The sequence below is a fragment of the Triturus cristatus genome, chromosome 2_2 (genome assembly GCF_964204655.1).
Source record: "Triturus cristatus chromosome 2_2, aTriCri1.1, whole genome shotgun sequence".
Taxonomy (NCBI): Eukaryota; Metazoa; Chordata; class Amphibia; order Caudata; family Salamandridae; genus Triturus; species Triturus cristatus.
Window position 1 is genome coordinate 380,488,682 of NC_140582.1, and position 24,473 is coordinate 380,513,154.

The following is a 24,473-nucleotide window of genomic DNA, read 5'->3' on the forward strand; positions in this document are numbered from 1 at the left end:
CATACAAAATCAATTAAAAAAAATATGGGAATCACATATGTTATAGGTAAGAATTAGCATTTAAAAAACCATACAAATTCACTGAAAAAACCATGGGTTTCACACACGTTATAGTTAGAAATTAGCATTTAAAAAACCTTGCAAATTCACTGAAAAAACCATGGGTTTCACACACGTTATAGTTAGAAATTAGCATTTAAAAAACCTTGCAAATTCACTGAAAAAACCATAGGTTTCACACATGTTATAGTTAGGAATTAGCATTTAAAAAACCTTGCAAATTCACTGAAAAAACCATAGGTTTCACACACGTTATAGTTAGGAATTAGCATTTAAAAAACCTTGCAAATTCAGTGAAAAAACCATAGGTTTCACACACGTTATAGTTAGCTGGACATTTCACTCGTAAAAAACCAATGAAATTTCCCTGTTATAGTTAGTTAAGCTAACTATAACTCGCGCGCCCGCAATGCACTGCTGATGACGTCACATATTACATCACTCATGACATGGTCAGTGACATCACTCATGACATCACTGATGACATCTCAAATGACATCACTGATGACATCACTGATGACATCATCCATGTGATAGAGTGGCAGACCTCCTCTCACCCTAATATAACCTTTGATACACACATTCAAAAATAGAGACTGAAATTTTCAAAAAAATGGACATACCAATACCAATTACAACAACCTCTTCAATAATTCGAAGATCCACATAAACATCCACTCATTCACCAACAGTCCTGTACAGTCACTCATTCGTGTACTCACACATCATATGTACTCATACACCTATACATCCTGTAACACAATGCCTCTCATCCATAGAGTTACTCACACACATAGTTACTCATGCTAATAAAGAATCAAACATACATTTATTTGCATATACAGTTATACACACACCACCACACTTACTTCTATGGAAACTTACACATACTTAGTCTTTTAAACAATCACTTATAGAAACACATACTTATTCATACAGGAACTCTTTCAATCTCTCACTCTCACATACACTCACTTATATACACCAATAGTCACATATACTAGTTTAAAACATATGTAGTTACTCATAAAGACACTATTGAGACAGCCATTCACTCACTAACACACCCATACACACACTCTTCCACCCATACAGTCCTGCACATATGCTGTCTTCAACACATTCAAACAGTGAGTCACTCATTCATGCACTTATTCACTACGTAATACCCCCCATTGAACCATACAGACACTCAGACACTCATACTGATACTCAAAAAACCAACTAATAACCTATATAGACACTCATGTAGCTGCTCACCAACCCATGCAGCCACTTATACACAAAGTGAGAGACTGATACAGGTATTTACACATTTAAACATTACTCACTGAGCCATGTATTCAATAAGATACACTTAATCAGTCAGTAATACAATCAATTTTTCAAAAACAAATCATCCATTTAGACACTTATATACTCATTTATTCTTCCATCGACCTTGAGATATACATATATAAAACATATTTAATTTTCAGAAAAACACACATTCACTGGATGATGTCATCAGTGATGTCATCAGTGATGTCATTTGAGATGTCATCAGTGATGTCATGAGTGATGTCACTGACCATGTCATGAGTGATGTAATATGTGACGTCATCAGCAGTGCATTGCGGGCGCGCGAGTTATAGTTAGCTTAACTAACTATAACGGGGAAATTTCATTGGTTTTTTACGAGTGAAATGTCCAGCTAACTATAACGTGTGTGAAACCTATGGTTTTTTCACTGAATTTGCAAGGTTTTTTAAATGCTAATTCCTAACTATAACGTGTGTGAAACCTATGGTTTTTTCAGTGATTATATATATATATATTACCTACTGGCGGTCGCCAGTAGGTAGTTATAGTTAGGACCCCTTTTCCATAGGAAATCCGCAACATTCTATTTTGAATAACTTTGGCGCCGGTCAACGAATCCTCGCGAATTTTTCAAAATAGGTGGGGCGCTACGCTCCGCTCCTACCCTGAAAGTCTCGGGGGGATTCGTCAAGCGGGGGCTGAGATAAAAGGGGGGTCCCAAAACGCGTTTTTCCCATGCATTTTTCCATAGGACCTTTAGACAGGGCTACAGCCCGAACGGCTGAACAGATTTACTTGAAATTTGGCAGAGAGGTAGCCATAAGGTCAAGGAAGTGCCTTTTGTAGGTTTGGTGTAAATCTGTTCAGTATTTCCTGAGAAAATAGCATTTAAAAGCATATAATATGTGGGCGGAGCCTAACCACACATCTCATCCTGAGATCTGATTGGCTGTCAGCACTTCATCCAAGAAGTGTTGGCAGCCATCTTGGGACCAATATACATGATAGCACCTCATTAAAAAGCATTGCAGTTAATAGAAGGTTTTAAGACTTTAGTTACATTATAAATCATTTGTTGATGGTACCATACTCATTTTAGGAATTGTGGTATGTTCTAAGGTGATTTCACCATGTGAAAAAGCCTTCTGCTGGGATATCATGATTGAGAGAAAAATATTTTCTCATGCTTTTACCACAGAGGTTTGGAAGGTGATCTATAAGCTAAACTGAGAGCTTATTTTCTGTAAATTCACATTATCTTTCTCAGTCATGTGAGAATGAAGTCTGACATTCTCAGTAAAACATGTACATCCAACAAGGGCAGAGACTGTCAGTTGATTCCTTTGTGTTCTACTGCAGCTTCCCAGAGTGTTCCAAAGAACTACTAGAGCGCTAACAGTCCTACCTATGATAAACGTATGGCACACCTGAAGCCATCTTGCTTGGAATAAAGTGGTAACTCTTAAAACATTTAATTTCAAAAGGAACAAAATGAGGGGGTTCATTTTTCCATAAAAAGTATGATTAGTGCTGCAGAAAGAAAAATTAGGGCACATTTTGAGTGACTTCTCAAATCCTCTTCTATTTCATTAAAAAATTCTGACATGCAGACTGAAACATGAACTTTCAATACCAGCAGCAGTTTTCCCTGGTGAGCAGTAGCTTTACTACAGTGATCTAATGAGCAAAAAGAGTGCTAACATTCTGAATTTATGGCAAATGTGTGACACATCTGAATGCCTTCTTGATGGAATCAAAGTAAAAAACTGAAAGTATTTCCTACTGAGGAGACTGCAGTAAATGAGGAAATTAGGAAACTTCATAACAAATAAGTCTCCCAAGATGGCCACCAGAGACAAAAGAGCCCAAATGTAGCCCAAATATCACCCAGATGTAGCCCAAGTATAGCCCAATGACAGAATGTCCCAGAATGTTCTTAAAAACAACTAGAGCGCTTACTGTCTTCATTATGACAAAAGTATGGCACACCTGAAGCCATCTTGATTGGAATAAACTGGTAACACTTAAAACATTTAATTTAAAAAGGAACACAATGAGGGGGTTCATTTTGCCATAGAAATTATCATTAATGCTGAAGAAAGAAAATGAGGGCACATTTTGAGTGACTTCTCAAATCCTCTTCTATTTCATTAAAAAATTCTGACATGCAGACTGAAACATGCACTTTTAATACCAGGAGCAGACTTCCATGGTGAACAGTAGTTTTACTACAGTGATCTAATGAGCAACTAGAGTGCTAACATTCAGAATATATGGCAAATGTGTGACATATCTGAATACCTTCATGATGGAATCAACGTAAAAAACTGAAAGCATTTCCTACTGAGGAGACTGCAGTACATGAGGAAATTAGGAAACTTCATAACAAATAAATCTCCCAAGATGGCCACCGGAGACAAAAGAGCCCAAATGTTGCCCAAAATCACCCAGATGTAGCCCAAATATAGCCCAATGACAGAAGTGTGCAAAACACTTATTATTTAGTGTTTTTGCAGTGTTATATAGTGCAGACTTGTCAGGTATTGGAGTGCTTTACATGAGCATTGGTTACATCACACAAGCACATATTCATTTTGGTTGTAGACATGGGGAGACTAAGTGATTTGACCAGAATCACAGAATGTCGAGCTGAAGCAGAAACTTCAACCTGGTTCCCCAGTTGCAAAGTCTGCAGTTCTGGAAGTAACACCACATCCTCTCCCCTAAGTGCAACATTTAATCAAGTGGTCAACTGGATAAAAAAACATAAAGATAACAAATAATTTAAAAGTGCTTTGTCGCTATTTGAAAACTCAGACAAAATGTCCTTATTTTAGTCTTTTAGAGCACTAACCATAATTTTGATGCCAATAAGACCCTCTCATATATGTAATTTCTAAAGGAAATGCTCTAGGTATTACAGTTTTGATTACATCAAGATGATGTCAGGCGTTCCACACTTTTGTAATAAATATAGAATGTTAGCAATCTAGTTGTTCATTGGGATACTGTTGAGAGGCAAAGGCCAGGGGCACGGACTCTGAAAATTGAAGGCAGGTAGGAGAGTGCAAAGGCAACAATTTAACCACACTGAGCAGGCAGGAAGGGCCGTGGAAGCACAACAGACTATGGAGGGCAGTGGAAAGGGGGGCAGGGGCAACAAACCAACAATACAGGACTTGCAAGAGAGGCTGTTGGAGGGAAGATCTATTACGGGTCAAGGAAGCTAGAGGCGGTCCCCAGAGCCCCGGGAGCCACCACAGAACTGAGCAGGAGAGTGAGTCAGGGACAAAAGGGGCACCTTAATTTGAGCCGGGGTGCCTAGGAACGCTTGCTCCAAAAATGAAGAAAACAGACATATGAGACATGGAATTGGTGGCAGAATACAATGGCAGTTTAATGAGAAGATACAACTTCAAAGAAACCACAGAATAGAGACATAAAGTACAAAATACAGAATCCAGATAATCATACAGCTGTCATGATATTCTCTGTATCTCAATTAATGTACTGACAGAGAGAGAGAGAAAACACATCTATAAATGCATCATGAGAAACAAGTTACACCAAAGAAAATGTTACCTAGGAACACTCACGTTTACTCTTAGAGCAAGCATTCCTGCAATTACAATACAAAATCTTTTAAATGCAAAAGTAAAGAGAACAATGGTTAAACATAACATGACATTTCATATAGGTAAAATAGAATAAGATACTTCAAGCAAAGCAGAGCAAGACATTTTAAGCAAAGGAAGACAAGAGCTCCCAGCTCTTGGGGAAAACCTGCACAGCCTGTTAACCTACATACAGACGGCGAGGTAGTCCGTCGATATCTGTGGGTGCTCCTTTTTTATATCATTTTGTGGGCTCCTTTGCACGCTACATCTACCTACGTATGCTACCCAAAAGCTTCGTCTGCAGATTTTACGAGACATTTCGTCATTTACCCACTTAATGCTGACAATGGACTGGGTGAAAAGGTCAGTCTCTCAGGCCAATCGCTTATCGTAAGTTCCATAGAGCAAGCAGAAAATAATGGGTATTGTACGGGAATTCAATATATTCATGTACAAAATCTCCTCAGTTCTCCTAACTTGACGCTCTGCGGTTGCCACTTCCTTAAAAGTGGGAAACCTGCCCAGGAAGCAAGTACCAGTCCAGGATGCAGCCTACTGTATGTCGACCGCTTCAGTGGGATGTTGAACTTTGATACCGAGCACGGAGCACTCGGGAAGGGTGGGGGCTACTAGTTTGGAGCAGAAGGCCTCGCAGACCTGCCTTCAGACTGCTATACACTAAAATTGCAGAGCTATGGTCAATTTAACAAAGAGGCCTACATATTGAACAGAAGGGCCTACACAGGGGTTTTATGCTGGCTGAGTGGTAAGGATGTCTCAGGATAATTATATAGCAACACAGGACCCGCTGTTCAATTTAATACGGCCTACAAATGCGGCTGGCAGGGCAAGGACAAGGGTCTCATACTTCAGGTGTGGACAGAACGGGCCAGGGGCCCCCTGTGATACAAAATCTACCCTCCTTCAAGGCTGTGGCAATGTAATAGACCATTGTGGGCAGAAGGAAGAGGCAATGGTAGTACAACCATACATGCCAACAGACCCGATTCAGCCAGGAAACGTCCAATGTTTTTAAGCTCAAATGGGCTTTATTTGATCTGTCTCCTGTCTACAATATCCTCTTTTTCAATGTAACTCAAAGGGGAAAATCAATACCCCAGTTTTTTTTCAAAATCTCCCTCTTACCAAGTTCAAAATGTTCGCAAGTATGGTACATTGGATCATGGAAGGAAATGGGATAGGGACATGGACTTGGATAACAGAGGACAAGAGGGACATGGAGAGGTGCACCAAACTGACCCTGCAGGGCAGGCATCAGGGTTTGCAGCAGCACAATACACCACACAGGGCATGCAGGACGGGAGTGCAGCACAACAATCCATAGAAAGCAAGAGGGAGGGGACAGGACCATGCACATGGACAGCAGAGAACAGAGGGGCAAGAGGCAATGGTAGCTAGCTGACCATAATGGACAGACAGGAGAGAAAGCTGCAGCATTACAGACCATAATGGGCAGTAGGGATGGATCAGGGGCATTACAATGGAACAGACAAGCCAGGAGGGAGGGAGTAGGGGTCTTCACATGTAAACAGAGGGCTGGGGGCAAGGGGGCAGGGCAGGAGCAGCAAGATAGCCATGGAGGTCAGGCAGGATGGGCACTAGAAGCAAGACACACCATGAAGAGCAACAGTGAGACTGTGATGGCATACACACAGACCATGGAGGGAAGGTGGGAGGGGGTCAGGGGCAGCTAACTGACCACACAGGGAAGGTGGGAGGGGCCATGGCAGCACAGAAGACCAATGGCTATGATGGGCAAGAAGGAGGGTGCAGGGGCATGCACAAAGGACGATGGAGGATAGAAGGGAGGGTCAGGACCTGTGCACAGACAAGAAAGTTCAGGGGAAGGGACCTCACAACAGACCACACCGGGCAGGCAGGAGGAGCAGTTGCAGCACAACAGACCAGGGAGGGCAGAAGGGTGTGGCAGTACAATGGACCATGTAGGACAGGAGGAAGAGGATAGGGGCATGGCATGTGGACAGGCAGGGTGGAGGTGGCAGGGACAGGTTACAGTCATCTGACAATGCTAGGCAGGTGGGAGGGGAGTGGCAGCTCAACAGAACACTCAGAGTAGATAGGAGTGGCAGGTCCATGGGACATGGTGGGCAAAAAGGATGGAGCAGGGGCATGCACAAAGACATCGGAGGGCAGGGGGAAGGAGAATAGGGGCAGCAAGCTAAGCACAGAGTTTAAGCAGGAGGTCGATGATGGGGCATAGAATTGGGCAATGGAGGGCAGGAGGAGTGGACTGGTACATCATACTAAATTGAGGGCAGTGGCAGCACATCAGACCATGCATGGCAGGAGGGAGGAGGCTATTCCATGGATTCACACAACAGAGGATAGGGAGGAGGGGGATGGGGCAGCAAGCTAACTGTTCAGAGAAGGCGGGTATTAGGAACTTTATTGTTTTAAAACATTGAGTCTGTGCGAACTACTTAAAATATGAACAAGTATGCAGCATAATCTCACTTTTATTCAGGAAGAAGAGGACGTTTGTGACTGTGACTCCGGGCTCACTTGGCAGAAACCCCCCCTGACCCTCCACCCCCTATCGCAAAATGTAATGCCCGTGAAAAGGGTAGGTGAACACAGTGTTATATAGAACATAGTCCTGAGAGCACGATTGAAAATTAAAACTAGATATAGTGTATGGTATAAACTATGCACCAAAAAGTGTGATATAAGATGAACCGGGTGTGAAATATAATATGCAATACATTGTGCGCAATGACAGATTCATTGGAGAGCGCGAGATAGCACAGGCACTAGCGCGTGCTATGCGATATGCGCCTTGGAGTGTAATATGCACAGGGCAGTGTTGTGTAACCTAACTAGTCTCTAAAGTTGTAATATAAAATATGTGCTGGGGAGTGTAACGTTGCATATGCACTGTGACACAGATATGGATCGCAGATTGTAATATGTATGGCATAGCACTGTGCGTTATAACATAGGCATCGAGGAAGGCACGTTAGATGGGGCAATATAACCCGTGCGAAGACAAGTGTGGCATGACATATTCACGGGGTGGTGTTACAGTGCACATGGGCTAGAGAGTGTCATAGCATATGCACTAGCTAGTGGAATACAACACAGAGGTGTGTGGCACTCGGCAGGCAATGGTGGGTGTAACACAGCATTGGGCTCTGTCAGGAGCGCGCTGTGACTCTCAAGTGATGTTCGTCCCCTTTCCAGAGAGTAAAATAAAAAGTATTACACATCCGGCAGTGGATGTGTGTTTTATTAACCGTGAGGGGGGTTTCTTGCATAGTTTTGGTCGAATTTTTGTCGAATCCCCTTTGAATGGCTTGGTGTGCATGTGTATTAAATGTGCCCGTCAATAGCTACCCATGTTTGTATAAATAAACGACAAGGGTGTCTACCGGGATTAGGCACGGTAGGGCATCAGACATGTCAGAGCTTCACTAGTAGTGTAAATACATTTCACGTGGATTCATTGCATGCATAGTCGCCTTTTAATGAATATCCCGCAAATCGTCATGGTGATAGGTACGTACGGTTTGTCCAGCATGTCCTAGGTGTGTCTATAAATAAATATTTTTTTAAAATAATAAAAAACAGTGGCCGGCCCTAGGGATTGGGGTCAAAAAAATATAATTAGGAGACAGGCCCTGGGGGATGGGGTCATCAGGGCCAATAAATTAGAATAAGAAGGGGAACCACACAGCCCCCCTTCTTAAAAAATTAAAATAAATAAAAGACTGGCATCGTGCCGGAGGCCATGCCCCCTCCGTGCAGCACTCTGCAAACGCGCCCCCAACAGGCATCTCCAGTATGCGCCAGGGAGCTGCGCTGCAGACAGGTGTTCTGAGGCCAAGCCCCTTTTTACACCTCTCTGCAACGCAGCTCTGTGGCGCTTACTGGAGGTACCTAGTGGTCTAGTTTGACCCTAGGGACCCTTAGGATTCAAGGGGACTTAATCTCTCAACTTAGAACAGCCACAGGGCGCGTTTACACAGTGGTGAAGGGAGGGGACGGGGCCTGAGGTGACGTGTGCAAACACGCACTATGGCACGTTTTAAATTGGGGATATAATTTCCCTTCAATACTGAGGGCCCCTGGGGGCTAACTAGCCCACCAAGTGCTTCCAGTAAGCGCCACTGAGCTGCATTGCAAGGAGGTGGTCCAGGCCGTGCCACTTTTTACACCTCTCTGCAACACAGCTCTGTGGCATTTACTGGAGGTACCTAGTGGGCTAGTTGGACCCTAGGGACCCTCAGGATTCAAATGAACTTAATCTCCCAACTAAAAATGGACACAGGGCGTGTTTACACAGTGGTGAAGGGAGGGGACGGGGCCTGAGTTAACGTGTGCAAAAACGCCCTGTGGCCTGTTTTAAGAGGTAGTTTTAATCCCCATGCCCTATTATGTACTAGGGGCTTACAGAGGAGGTCATGCTAATCACAGGGGGACCCCAACGCATAATGTTCCCTAGTGTATGTAGGTGTTTTCACTGTATTCTAAGTGTCTTTTAACATAGCACTGGCTCTAGGACTGGCTAGTCAGACTCAGTTACCACCAGTATCCGTCTGAAAAAGTTGAGGGTACAGGATGATTTTGCAACAAGGCTTCTTTCTGCTCTTCTTTTTGTTCTTTCTGCACGTTATCCTTCTTCCTGCACTTATCTTCGTATTTGAGGACTTCTGTTGCTTCTTTCTGCACTTCTTTTGTTTCTTTCTGTGCATTTTTTCTTCTTTCTTCACATGTCCTATCTCTGTAGGCATAGTTAGAAATTAGCATTTAAAAAACCTTTGAAATTCACAGAAAAAACCATAGGTTTCAGGCACGTTATAGTTAGGAATTAGCATTTAAAAAACCTCAGAAATTCACTGAAAAAACCATAGGTTTAAGGGGTGTTATAGTTAGCTGGACTTTTCACTTGTACAAAACCATTGAAATTCCCCCGTTATAGTTAGTTCAGCTAACTATAACTCGCGCGCCCGCAATGCACTGCTGATGACGTCACATATTACATCACTCATGACATGGTCAGTGACATCACTCATGACATCACTGATGACATCTCAAATGACATCACTGATGACATCACTGATGACATCATCCTTGTGATAGAGTGGCAGACCTCCTCTCACCCTAATATAACCTTTGATACACACATTCAAAAATAGAAATTAAAATTTTCAAAACAATGGACATACCAATACCAGTTACAACAACCTCTTCAGTAATTCTAAGATCCACATACACATCCACTCATTCACCAACAGTCCTATACAGTCACTCATACATGTACTCACTCATCATATGTACTCATGCACCTATACATCCTGTTACACAATGCCACTCATCCATAGAGTTACTCACACACAAAGTCACTCATGCTAATAAAGAATCAAACATACATTTACTTGCATATACAGTTATATACACACACCACCACACTTACTTCTACGGAAACTTACACATACTTGGTCTTTTAAACAATCACTTATAGAAACACATACTTATTCATACAGGAACTCTTTCAATCTCTCACTCTCACATATACTCACATATATACACCAATAGTCACATATACTAGTTTAAAACATATGTAGTTACTCATAAAGACACTATTGAGACAGTCATTCACTCACTAACACACCCATACACACACTCATCCACCCATGCAGTCCTACACACATACTATCTTCAACACATACAAACAGTGAGTCACTCATTCATGCACCTATGCACTACGTAATACCCCCCACCGAACCATGCAGACACTCAGACTGATACTCAAAAAACCAACTAATAACCTATATAGACACCCATGTAGCTACTCACCAACCCATGCAGCCACTTATACACAAAGTGAGAGACTGATACAGATATTTACATATTTAAACATTACTCACTAAGCCATGTATTCACTATGATACACTTAATCAGTCAGTTACACAATCAATTTTTCAAAAACAAATCATCCATTTAGACACTTATATACCCATTTATTCTTCCATCGACCTTGAGATATACATATATAAAACATATTTAATTTTCAGAAAAACACACATTCACTGGATGATGTCATCAGTGATGTCATCAGTGATGTCATTTGAGATGTCATCAGTGATGTCATGAGTGATGTCACTGACCATGTCATGAGTGATGTAATATGTGACGTCATCAGCAGTGCATTGCGGGCGCGCGAGTTATAGTTAGCTGAACTAACTATAACGGGGGAATTTCAATGGTTTTGTACAAGTGAAAAGTCCAGCTAACTATAACACCCCTTAAACCTATGGTTTTTTCAGTGAATTTCTGAGGTTTTTTAAATGCTAATTCCTAACTATAACGTGCCTGAAACCTATGGTTTTTTCTGTGAATATATATATATATAAATGCAGGGTAAAATACAGGCACCAACAGGTTTTATTCTAGGAAACAATCAAACCCTCTGCTTACTGCGGCCATATTTGCATGAATGTCAACTTTTGAAATTCTTTGACTGGATCAACAACTGTGACCCTAATCTTCAGTTCACCAATTCCTATGACAAGAAGGAGATGATCTTCCTGGACTTGGTCATAACAAAATCAGAAGTAGAATTGATAACAAAGACACACTATAAACCCACTGCAAAAAATAACCTTCTAGCCTTTTCTAGTTTCCATTCCATACCCTTAAGAGAGAACCTCCCCTTTGGGCAGTATCTCCGCATAAGGCGCAACTGTAGCAAGATGGAAGACTACCGCTCACAGTCAGTGGGCCTTACTGAGAAACTACAAAAATGAGGTTACCCTGAGAAGATCCTCAAGAGGAGCTGTAAAAGTGCGAAAAACCAGCATAGAGAAGCATTGCTTGAGGAAACACCTAAACCCGTGGAGGAAATTCCACTGACATGTGTTACCACATACAGTACTGCATCTAATGCAGTAACACAATCAATCCACAAACATTGGCGAATTTTAGAAAGCAACAACATAAAATGGGAAAAACCATTATTTTCGTTTAAAAAAGTCAGAAGTATGAAGGACGCCCTTGTCCACACGAGACCTAGGCAAACCGTGAATGACAATGCTCCATCAATCCTTCAATCCTGGGGTCTTCCAAAAGTCACAGGGCATTTTCCCTGTGGGTCATGCAACGTTTGTCATCTGACCACAGCAACAAAGACACTTAAGCTGGAACACAGGAAAGTCTGGACGCAATGTGCACAGACCAACTGCAATTCGTCAAATGTTGTATACCTAATAAACTTCCCCTGTGGTACCAGGTATGTTGGTATGACTACCTGCAAAATAAAGCAACGTTTCGGGGAACACCGGAGTAACATCCGGTGCAAAAAGAACATCACCAAACTAACCAAACATTTTGCTCAAACTAACCATACTGTGAATGACCTCCACTGGACGGTGATCGAACAGATTAAACCAGGGAACAGGTCAGCCAGCGTACTGTTTGAGAAAGAACAGAGATGGATTTATTGCCTTTCCACCAACACACAGGGATTTAATGATAATATCCCCTGGGGCTCTGGGCTTAGACGCTAAATTTAATACTCAGTTAGAATATCTCTAAAACAGTTTCATTGCCTCTTATCACTAGTGTGATCAAACAGTTTTGGCCTTTTTATATAAAGGTTTTGCTCAGGCATTTTTTAACCATGATTCTGGCTGACATTCTCAATACAGTCCTACTGTCCACAAACCAGCAGACTGGGTACTACCACCTAAACCACTGTCACACTTCGAAATCTCATATGCTAATAGATTAGCCAAAAATTATCAAAGTCTGAAGAAACCCATTTTTAAAACTGTATGGGCCAACCACCTCTAGAACAAACAGGGTAGCTATGCTTTCTATTTAGCCCCGATTCGGATTGAGCTAGTGAACGTCAGACACGGATGACTCCCAGCACTTTCTTGACTTAACAAGCGTCTTCCGATAGAAATGTATGGGTTTGCAGACTGAGCACCCCATGGTCTATTTTTCCATATATTTCCCTATAACATGTAACAATGATTATTTCCAGCATCCCATTTGCTATTGTGCGTATGTGATTTTTTACTTTACAATGCCACTGTAACTGATCAGTCTTTTATGCAGAGTCTTCGGCATGTTGTTGGCATACATATTTGCAGAATCTTTAGCGCTCTAGTCTTTCTCATTCATGAGCGGACTTACGTAACAACGTCATCGCACCTACGTGACCACACCTCCACACAAGCTGGGCACTTCCTATATTACATCTCCATGTTGTGGGACCTGTTGTCTTTCGAGTCCTCAGGAGGGGACAGGCAGGTGTCCAGCGGGTGGCAGGCTTTGACGAAGTAAGTTTTTCTTTGTTGCCCACGATACAATCTATTCGAAAGGCTGTTGTGGTTAACCGTCTTCTAAAAGCCTTCTTTTATTTACTTAGAGTTTGACTACAAGTCCCGCCCCCCACCAGGACTCATGTTGTGAGGTTTATTCTTACTTCACATAAGCTCTAATGTTTTGCTCCCCTTTTCCCGCTGTCACCACTTGACTATGAATACAAAGCCCTACAATTTTCCTTTCTATATGCACTAAGCCCGCCTCCGCCACCGCCTCCTTTACTCAGTAATCAATCACCTTCTGAGCTTTGTTGACGGCACCTTTCTAATCGATTTTTCTAAATTTCCAACCATGAAATTGTCGGGTTGTGAACCCCCAAACGGCATATTTTTTAATAGGTCCATTGACCCAAATTTAATGGTCTTTCCTGCCTCTTAGACTGTAAGAGTGTATTGCATTTTTGATTTCTCTGAATGAATAGAAATCAGATAGTGACACTGCCAGTTACTGTTTGCTTGCTAGCAAAATCACACCACTGTCGATTGACAGCACTACAGATGGCATGCATGAGAGTCATCTAGTACTCATTGCCAATTATCGATATATATGTGAATTACTATGTTCGTTTGTCTCTCTTTCTTTGTTCCAACACAGATCAAAAGCTTTCAGAAGTCCTGAAGGTTACTTAAGAACCGTGAGTTTAAGAGGTCCTAGACTCCATAGGTTAGGGTGCACCTTAGCGAGCGCACACCGCCGTGATAGTCCTCTTAGGTCCTGACGAATGCTTCGCCTAATACTTTTAGAAGCAGAAACATGTTGACCACTTTCACATATATTAGGATGTAACTGGTCTAAGAAAACCAGCTTTAACACTTCCGACACACCTTTTTAACCGTGTCCAGTTTTCCACCATTAAAATTATTTTTGGATAAAATTGCGACACCATTTAACCTCACTTCCTACACTATTCACAACTTGCACTGACTTCACAAAATCCAGCTCCGCTGTAATTCAGGCGTTGTAGCACACCGGAGAGGCACTCAGCCTCTCTGGTGGGAACCCAATGATGAAGCATGTCACCAACTAGGTTGGTGAGTTAGGGTTCTTTTAAAACACAGTGAGTACTTTTTTGTTAGTTCATTTCAGTTCCAGGATACACTCTTTTGTTGTTTGATCCATATAGTCCAGGGGGATCAAGAGTGGCTCCAGTACCTTCCCTCCCTCTCTTGTTGTTGAGTTATATTTGCATGTAACACATATATATCAATCCAAATGGCAGTGTCCTTGTTTTCTTAAAAGGTACTGCAAAATGTGACAAATAGAGCATCTGACCTCTAATAGGGATGTTTCAAAATATCACCAGGGTACATAATTACGAATAAACATTAAATGGCTGTAATTGCTCAGTTCTGTAGATAAAATACCAAAGGTTACAAGGTGATTATAGTAAACAAATAGTACTAAAAAACCTTAGGAATTTTACTAAAAAAAACAAAGGTCACAGGGAAGTTATTGTTAGGTTTAGATTTTACCCACACAGAGCCATAGAAATTCAGCAGTTATAGTAATAGATATTCTAATATACTATAAATCATGCCCTAAGGTAACCATAATGTGTTCTCATGCCATGCACAGTTTTCTGATCAATAATTGTACAGCAAATGTTGCACTAATTTTATTAATTATGTCATGAGTGATGCAATATGTGGATCAATTAGCAGTGCATGGAAAAGGCACTCATTCAACTAACTATAACATTACTTTAACATTTGTTTTTTCAGTGAATTTCTACATATTTTGTAAACAAAAACAGATCATTTTATCACACCTAACTATAACATTTCCTTATCCTTTGTCTTTTCATGAATTCCTAGGCTTTTTTTTTTAACAAAAACTGTGCTCAGGACTTGCCACGTATTTTCACTAACAAAAACAAAGGTTACAGTGTCTTAATAGTCAGGCTCAAGTTTCACTCATACAAAACTAGTGAAACGCAGCAGTTGTAGTTAGCTGAGCTAACTATAACTTTTGCCTCCGCAATGCACGGCTTACAACCTCACATATTAGATCACATCACACAATCTGGAGCAGTTGGATATCCTTACATATAGATGTAATTTCCCGGAACTAATTCTAGATTCCCCTCCCCTCAAGAATACGTCTCGGTCCATCCCCTCTTGACCTAAGGTTAAAAAACCTACTGGACTCACAGTCTGCTATTTGAATACCCTATCCTTGGTGAAACACCAAGTCAAAATCTCCCTGCTCTTACAATCTGAAAATCCCGACATACTTCTTCCAACTGAAACGTGGTTGACCGAGGATTGTGCCCCGAATATTTTAGCAGCAATTCCAGAAGGCTACTATATCCTCCAGGCAAACCGGTCTCCAGGGAAAGTTGGAGGTGGGGTTGCTGCCATTATCCACAAGGAACATCAGTTTACAACCTTAAGAGCTACTGGTTGGCCCTCAACTGACTTTCTAATTGTAAAGCTTGATTCTCCTCAGTTATCCTTTGTCTGTGCCCTTTTTTATAGACCCCCTGGTAATATGCCCACACTCCCTCAAGCACTGGGTGAGATGATATCTCACCTTGTTATTAATCATGCTAGGATTCATATAATTGGGGCTTTCAATTACTGGCCTAGAGATGATTGGGAGAGCTCTAGTTCAAGGGAATTTGTTGATCTTCTTTCTGGGATGAATTGTACTTCGCACGTGAGGGAAGCTACCCACATAAAAGGGCATACTCTGGATCAAGTCTGGTCATCACATTTGAAGATCTCCACTCCCTTGATAGCTCCATGCGCCTGGTCCGACCACTATTTGATTAGATTTACTCTTCAATGTATTCCTTCACTGAAACCCCAACTAACAGAGAATCAAATGTCCAGAAATTGGAGACGTGCAGATATGGACTATTTTTGGTCACTTTTGACGAGCACTTCCCCTCCACACTGGAAGTCTTTCAGACTCAGGCAGAGAACATTAAATCATGGCTGGAATCGGCCAGCGATTGTGTCGCCCCCTCAAAAAATCAAAGATCATGAGACCCCACGACTCTCAACGGTAGTTCTCCGATGATCTAAAAATAAAGAAACTTGAACTTAGACAAGCAGAACGTCGATGGCACCGTCATTATCTCCCGGATAAAAAAGCCTCTTATCTAGTCTTGATGAAAGAATACAAAAATGTGATTATTCAGACTAAGGCAAAATATTTTTCTCAAAAAATTGTTAATGCATCAAACAAATCTAAAGAGATTTTCGCTAAATTTGATGTACTCTCTAAACCAGATAGAGTTACGCAAAAACCTGTTCCCTCACAGTCTCTATGTGATTCTCTCAATTCATATTTCTTAGTGAAAATAGCCACCATCAAGGCTAGTAATCCTTCTGCGGCCTGTTCTATACAGGATCCAAACATTGATTTGAGTCCACACTGTCTTGACCAAATCCCTCCGATTTCGGAGGAGATTTTTCTGAACTTACTAAATAAGGTCAGCTCTGGCTCTCCCATGGATTACTGTCCCCCCTATATTCTCCGAGAAGCTTTTACTACATGTCCAGACCCACCCCGATCATTTCTTAACAATTCGCTTGAGCATGGCATTGTTCCCGACTCTTTTAAAAGGGCAGAAATGATCCCAATCCTGAAGAAACCGGGTGCCGATCCGTTGGCTCTTAGTAATTATCATCCTATTTCCTTGCTGCCCTACCTGGGAAAAGATTTAGAGGCTTATGTAGCTAACTGCCTCAGTTCCTTTGTTGAACATTTGCAGGTTTTGGATGCCCATCAGGCCGGATTCAGACCCGCACACTCGACTGAGTCGGTCAATCTTACTAACATGGACGTGCTCAGAGGGGGAGCAGACATAGGCACTAGCCAGGCCCTGATTCTCTTGGTTCTCTCAGCAGCTTTTGACACGGTCGATCATGGTATCTTCATCGACCGTGTCAGTAATGCCGAAATTTAGGGTCTGGCACTAAAGTGGCTTTCTTCTTTCTGATTAATCGGTCCCAATCAGTGCGCCTCACTAATTTTTCATCTAATAAAAGAGATATTACCTGTGGGGTTCCTGGACGTGCTCAGAGGGGGAGCAGACATAGGCACTAGCCAGGCCCTGATTCTCTTGGTTCTCTCAGCAGCTTTTGACACGGTCGATCATGGTATCTTCATCGACCGTGTCAGTAATGCCGAAATTCAGGGTCTGGCACTAAAGTGGCTTTGTTCTTTCTGATTAATCGGTCCCAATCAATGCGCCTCACTACTTTTTCATCTAATAAAAGAGATATTACCTGTGGGGTTCCTCAAGGCTCCTGTCTCGCTCCGCTCCTTTTTAATTTCTACCTTCTTCCTCTGATTCGTTCTTTGAGAGAAAGGAATGTTGGAATTTTCAACTATGCAGACGATCTTCTACTGGTAGTCAATATTGACTCATCTGTTTCATCAGAGTCTAATGTTCAAGCCACTATGGTTTTCATAAGTGACTGGATGAACAGCAACCGGTTGAAGCTAAACCCGGAGAAAACTGAGCTGATTGTCATGGTTGGGTTAGCAAATCCATGGCATTCCAAATTGGGCAATCCCCCTGTGCCAGCTGCCTCCTCTAAAAGCTTGGGGATTATTATCAGCAATGATTTGTCCATGAAGGCCCAGATCAGCTCAGTCGTCTCGACTGGCTTCTTTCAGCTGCGCAGAATCAAGAAGATCAGTAGATTCTTAAGCAGGGAAGCTATGATTTCTGATCACTCTAGCTGTTTGGCTGCACCAACTTTTGCACAATTATACATTTTACGCATTAGCCACATAATTCATCATCTGCTGCCTAATCTGCAGATTTAAACAAAAAAAGCCTTGTTTCTAGCTCAAATGGCTCAAACGTTACCAAAAATGTGGTGACAAGTGTTACAGTGTGGTGGTTGTGAACATAGAATGGTCACCTGTTACTTATTGCTAAATGTGGATGTTAAATTGGTACTAATAGTGTGCAAGTCACTCTTGCTTCTTTCTGCACCTCTCTTGGCTCTTTCTGCACTTTTGTTGCTTCTTTCTGCACCTTTCTTTCTTTTCCTGCACTTCTCTTGCCTCTTTCTGCACATCTCTTCTACTTTCTGCACCTCTTTTGCTTCTCTCTGCACCTCTGTTGCCTCTTTCTGAACCTCACTTGCTTCTTTGTGCACCCCTCTTGCCAATTTGCACCTCTCCTTCCACTTTGTGTACCCCTCTTCCTATTTCTGCACTCCTCCTGCCTCTTTCTGCACCTATGTTCATTCTTTCTGCACTTCTTTTGCTTCTTTCTGTACCCCTCTTGCCCCTTTCTCCACCCCTCTTGTCCCTTTCTGCATGTCTGTTGCTTCTTTCTGGACTTATCTTGCCTCTTTTTGTACCTTTCTTGATTCTTTCTGTACCCCTTGTGCCTCTTTCTGCACCCCTCCTATCTTTCTGCACCCCTCTTGCCTCTTTCTGCACCTCTGTTCCTTCTTTCGGCACTTCTTCAGTTACTTCGTGTACCTCCCTTGCTTCTTTCTGCACCCCTCTTGCCTCTTTCTCCATCCCTCTTCCCTCTTTCTTCACCTCTGTTGCTTCTTTCTGCACCTCTCTTGTCTCTTTCTCCACCCTTGTTCCTTCTTTCTGCACCTCTGTTGCTTCTCTCTTCACCTCTCTTGCTTCGTTCTGCACCTCTCATGCCTCTTTCTGCACCCCTCTTCTCTCTTTTTGTAAACCTCTTGCTTCTTTCTGCTCCTCTGTTGCATCATTCCGCACCTCTGTTCTTTTTCTAAACTTCTTTGTTTCTTGTTGCACCCCTCTTGCTTCTTTCTGTACCCCTCTTGCCACTTTCTGCACCCCTGTTCCATCTTTCTGCTCTTCTTTTGTTTCTTTCTGCACCCCTCTTGCTTTTTCTGCATCCCTGTTGCCACTTTCTCCCCCGTTCCCCTTTTTTCCATCTCTGTTGCTTCTTTCTGCACTACTCTTGCCTCTTTTTCCACCCCTCATCCCTCTTTCTGCACCTCTGTTGCTTCTTTCTGCACTTCTCTTGCTTCTTTCTTCACCCCTGTCCCTTCTTGCTGCAACCCTCGTGCCTTTTTCTGCAGCCCTCCTTCGCCTTTCTGCTCCCCTCCTGCCTCTTTCTGCACCTCTGTTCCTTCTTTCTGCATTTCATTTGTTTGTTTCTGGAACTCTCTTGCTTCTTTCTGTATCCATCTTGCCTCTTTCTCCACCCCACTTCACGCTATCTGCATCTCTGTTGCTTCTTTATGTACTTCTCTTGCTTCTTTCTGCACCTCTCTTGCCCCTTTCTGCACCCCTTGTCCTCTTTCTGCACCACGCTTCCCTCTTTCTGCGCTCCTCTTGCCTCTTTCTGTACCTTGGTTGCTTCTTTTTGCTCTTCTTTTGTTTCTTTCTGCAACTCTCTTGCTTCTTTCTGTACCTCTCTTGCCTCTTTCTCCACCCCTCCTCCCCTTTCTGCATCTCTGTTGCTTCTTTCTGCACTTATTTTGCCTCCTTCTGCACCTCTGGCCCTCCTTTCTGCAAACCGTATGCCTCTTTCTGCACTACTCTTCTCTCTTTCTGCTCCCCTTGTGTCTCTCCTTGCACCTCTGTTGCTTCTTTCTGCACTTCTTTTGTTTCTTTCTGTACCTTTATTGCTTCTTTTTGCACCATTCTTGCCTCTTTCTGCACCCCTCTTCCCTCTTTCTCCACACCTCCTGCCTCTTTCTGAAGATATGTTACTTCTTTCTGCACTTCTCTTGTTTCTTTCTGCACCTCTCTTGCTTCTTAATGTATCCCTCCTGCTTCTTTCTGCACCCCTCGTACCTCGTTCACACCCCTCTTCCCTCTTTATGCACTCCACTTGCCTCTTAATGTACTTCTCTTGCTTCTTTCTGTACCTCTCTTACTTCTTTATGCATCCCTTGCGCCTCTTTCTGCACCCCTCTTGTCTCTTGCCTCTTTCCTCTTTCTGCACTTCTGTTGCTTCTTTCTGCACTACTGTTGCTACTTTCTGCACTCCTCTTGCTTCTTTCTGCACCCCTGTTGCTTCATTATGCACTCCCCATGCTTCTTTCTGCACCTCTCTTGCCTCTTTCTGTATCTCACTTGCCTCTTTCTGCACTTCTCTTGCTTTTTTCTACATATCTGTTGCTTTTGTCAGCAATTCTTTTGATTCTTTATGAACTTCTCTTGCCTGTTTCTGTACCTCTCTTGCCTCTTTATACACCTTTCTTGTCTCTTTCTGTACCTAACTTGCTTCTTTCTGTACCCCTCTTCCCTCTTTCTACACCCTCATGCCTCTTTATGTACCTCTATTGCTTCTTCCTGCACTTCTCTTGCCTCTTTCTGCACCCTTCTTGCCTCTTTCAGCACCTTTGGTTTTTTTCTGCACTTCTCTACCTTCTTTCTGCACCCCTCGTGCCTCTTTCTACACCCTTCTTTCATTTTCCTGCATGTCTCTTGGTTCTTTCTGCACTGCTCTTGCCTTTTTCTGCACCCCTCGTGCCCCCTTCTGTACCTCTGTTGGTTCTTTCTGCACTGCTCTTGCTTCTTTCTGCACCTCTTTTGCCTGTTTCCTCAAACTCTCTTGCCTCTTTCTGCACTTCTCTTGCCTCCTTCTGCACCTCTGTTGTTTCTTTTTTGTACCTCTCTTTCTCTGTCTTCACCCCTCTTGCCTCTTTCTGCACTTCTCTTGCTTCTTTCTGCATCCCACTTGCCTCTATCTACATCCTTCTTCCCTCTTTCTACACCTCTCTTCCCTCTTTCTGCACCTCTCTTGCATCTTTCTACACCCCTGTTCCTTCTTTCTGCACATCTCTTACCTCTTTCTGTACTTCTCTACCTTCTTTCTGCACCCCTTGTGCCTCTTTCTGCACCCTTCTTCTATTTTCCTGCACGTCTCTTGGGTCTTTCTGCACCTCTGTTGCTTCTTTATGCTCTTCTCTACCTTCTTTCTTCACCCTTCTTCCATTTCTTGCACGTCTCTCTTGGGTCTTTCTGCACTACTGTTGTTTCTTTCTGCACTCCTCTTGCATCTTTCTGGATCCTTCTTCCCTCTTTCTGCACCTCTGTTGCTTCATTCTGCACCCCTGTTCCTTTTTTCTGTAACTCTCTTGCCTGTTTTTGCAACTCTCTTGACTCTTTCTGCAGTTCTCTTACCTCCTTCTGCACCTCTGTTGCTTCATTCTGCACTTCCTATGCTTCTTTTTGCACCTCTGTTGCTTCTTCCTGCACTTTCCTTGTCTCTATATGCACCCCTGTTACTTCATTCTGCACTTCCCATGCTTCCTTCTGCACCTCTCTTGCCTCTTTCTGTATCTCACTTGCCTCTTTCTGCACATCTCTTGCTTTTTTCTACACATCTATTGCTTCTTTCAGCATTTCTCTTGTCTCTTTCTGTATGTCACATGCTTCTTTCTGCACCCCTCTTGCCTCTTTCTTCACCCCTTCCCATCTTTGTGCAACTCTCTTGCCTCTTTCTACACCTATCATCCCTCTTTCTACACCCCTCTTGCCTCTTTCTGTACCTCTGTTGCTTCTTCCTACACTTCTCTTGACTCTTTCTGCACCCTTCGTGCCTCTTTCAGCACCTCTGTTGCTTGTTTCTGCACTTCTCTACCTTCTTTCTGCACCCCTCGTGCCACTTTCTGCACCCTTCTTTCATTTTCCTGCATGTCTCTTGGTTCTTTCTGCACTGCTCTTGCCTCCTTCTGCTCCCCTCTTGCCTCCTACTGCACCTCAGTTGGTTCATTTTGCACTGCTCTTGCTTCTTTCTGCACCTCGTTTGCCTGTTTATACAACTCTCTTGCCTCTTTCTGCACTTCTCTTGCCTCCTTCCGCCCCTCTGATGCTTCTTTTTTGCACTTTTCTTCTTTTTTCTGCACCCCTCTTGCCTCTTTCTGCACCTCTGTTGCTTCTTTCTACATTTCTCTTGCTTTTTTCTGCACTTCTGTTGCTTCTTTCTGCACCCTCTTGCCTCTTTCTACACCCTTCTTCCCTGTTTCTGCACCTCTCTCTTTCTGCTCCCCACTTGCCTCTTTCTGCACCCTTCTTCCCTCTTTGTGCATTTCTCTTGCCTCTTTCTGTACCCCTCTTGCTTCTTTCTGTACCGCTCTAGTCTCTTTCTGCATCTCTTTTGCTTGTTTCTGCTCTTTTTTGCCTCTTTCTGTACCACTCTGCCTCCTTCTGCACCTCTGTTTTTTCTTACTTCACTGCTCTTGCTTCTTTCTGCACCTCTCTTGTGAATTTCTGCACCCCTCTTGCTTCTTTCTGCACCCCTCTTCTCTCTTTGTGCACCCCTGTTCCCTCTTTCTTCACCCTTGTTCCCTCGTTCTGCACCTCTTTTGACTGTTTCTGCACCTCTGCCACCTCTTTCTGAAATTCTCTTGCCTCTTTCTGCACCTCTGTTGCTTCATTCTGCACTTCTCTTGCCTCTTTCTCCACCCCTCTTCCCTCTTTCTGCACCTCTGTTGCTTCTTTCTGTACTTCTCTTGCTTCTTTCTGCACCCCTCTTGCCTCTTTCTGCACCCTTCTTCCCTCTTTCTGCACCTCTCGTGCCTCTTTCAGCACCTATCTTGCCTCTTTCTGCACACACAGGGCTACTTTTAATTTGACCTCAGGCTCAGCAGTGCACACAAACAAGTGCAGAAATGGGCTGCTGGCATCTAAACTGCCAAGCACTATTATATGCTAGGGACTTAGAGGTAGTTTTAACCCCCTGCTCTATTATGTACTAGGGCCTTACAGGAAAGGTTCTGCCAATCACAGGGGTACCCCAGCCCATAGTGTACCCTAGGGTATGTAGGTGTTTTCAATGTATTCTAAGTATCTTTCAGCATAGCACTGGCTCTGGACCTCGTTAGGTAGAGCCCAGGGTCAGTCAAGGTCAGTTACCACCAGTACCAGTACCAGTGTTGGTTAGTAGCTACATGAGTGTCTATATGGGTTATTGATTGGTTGTCTGAGTATCTGTATGTGTGCCTGAGTTTCTGTGTGGGTAGATGTGGGGTTAGTGACTCCGCATAGATGTGTGAGTGAGTGATTCACTGGGTGTGTGGGTTGCTGAGTGAATGGATGTCTCAGTGGTACATGTGTAAGTAACTACATATGTGAAAGACAGTATATGTGAGTGTTGGAATATATAATCATATATTTGTAACTGGAGTAAAGATATATTATTGTTAAATATATTTTTTCGGAATCACGTCAGCTGCAAACTGGTCACTTGTTGGGTGTGCGAATTCCATGTGACTTCAAAAGAAAGCATTTAATTGGTTAAGAAGCTTTTTATTCTAGAAATTGCAGCACCTCACCCAAATGTTTAAGTCTTCAAAGAACATCTTCAGGAGACACAGCTCTTGTGTTTTCTGTTTTTCTTTTTTGCATTTTTTCAGTGTTTTTTTCAATCCATTGGTAAAATTGCTTCTTCAATTTCACCACAGGACATTCCTGGAGAAGAAAAAGATTTGGAAGAACCAGTTTAGTAGCATTATGAAAGTGTTGTGTGGGCTTTTTTACAATTCCAGCAGGCAAAAAAAGGTGAATGCATGCAAGGCGAGCTGCACTTTATCTCCAAGGGTCCTCTCTCGGGGATACAACAAAAATACTCCTGTGGCACTTCATCTATGATAACACACCTGCACACAATGCCTTCACGTCATCTGGCGTGAGAGCAACATTGTTGCGAACTACAGAAACAAAGTCAGCAAGATGATCAGGTTGCAGGGCCTAGCATCTTGGCAGGTTCTTCTGCATCGACCCAAAGAGCCCAAATAATTCCTGAGTTTGCTGGGTTTGAGCAACGGTGCATTAAGTGCAAGAAAGTTCTTTGTTGTGGAGAGCAATCTGTGGATGCTCTTGTGGTTGCTGCGAAAAACCACGTTGTTAGTTTTTTGTTGTTTTTGCAATGAGTTTTTAACTGCAAAATGTTTGGGAGAGGTTTCTCAGTTTATTCTGATGTTTTTAAAAAAAATTTTAAACACCATAAATACATAAAAGAGTTAAAAAAACACAAACAATTTTAAAAGAAAAAAAGAAGAAAAATATAGTTATTTTTAGAACCGTCAATTTGATTGAAAATAGACAAACTTCTATGTGTTGCATGAATTGCGGCAAGTGTAATATATAAAGGAGTGCATAAGTAGTGCATGATTGATTGCATGAGTACAGGGGTACTGCCTGGGTGATTGG

The 24,473-nt window shown here is 42.6% G+C and overlaps 1 long non-coding RNA gene across 1 annotated transcript in view; it reads right to left on the reverse strand.

Annotated features, from left to right (window-relative positions):
* The window catches only part of LOC146862287 (uncharacterized), a 63,618-nt gene extending 39,911 nt beyond the window's left edge, over positions 1-23,707 (reverse strand). The window contains exon 1 of the long non-coding RNA XR_014978411.1: positions 23,597-23,707. This is a non-coding gene — a long non-coding RNA (uncharacterized LOC146862287). The remainder of the gene's footprint in view (positions 1-23,596) is intronic.
* Between the last annotated feature and the right edge of the window lie 766 nt (positions 23,708-24,473).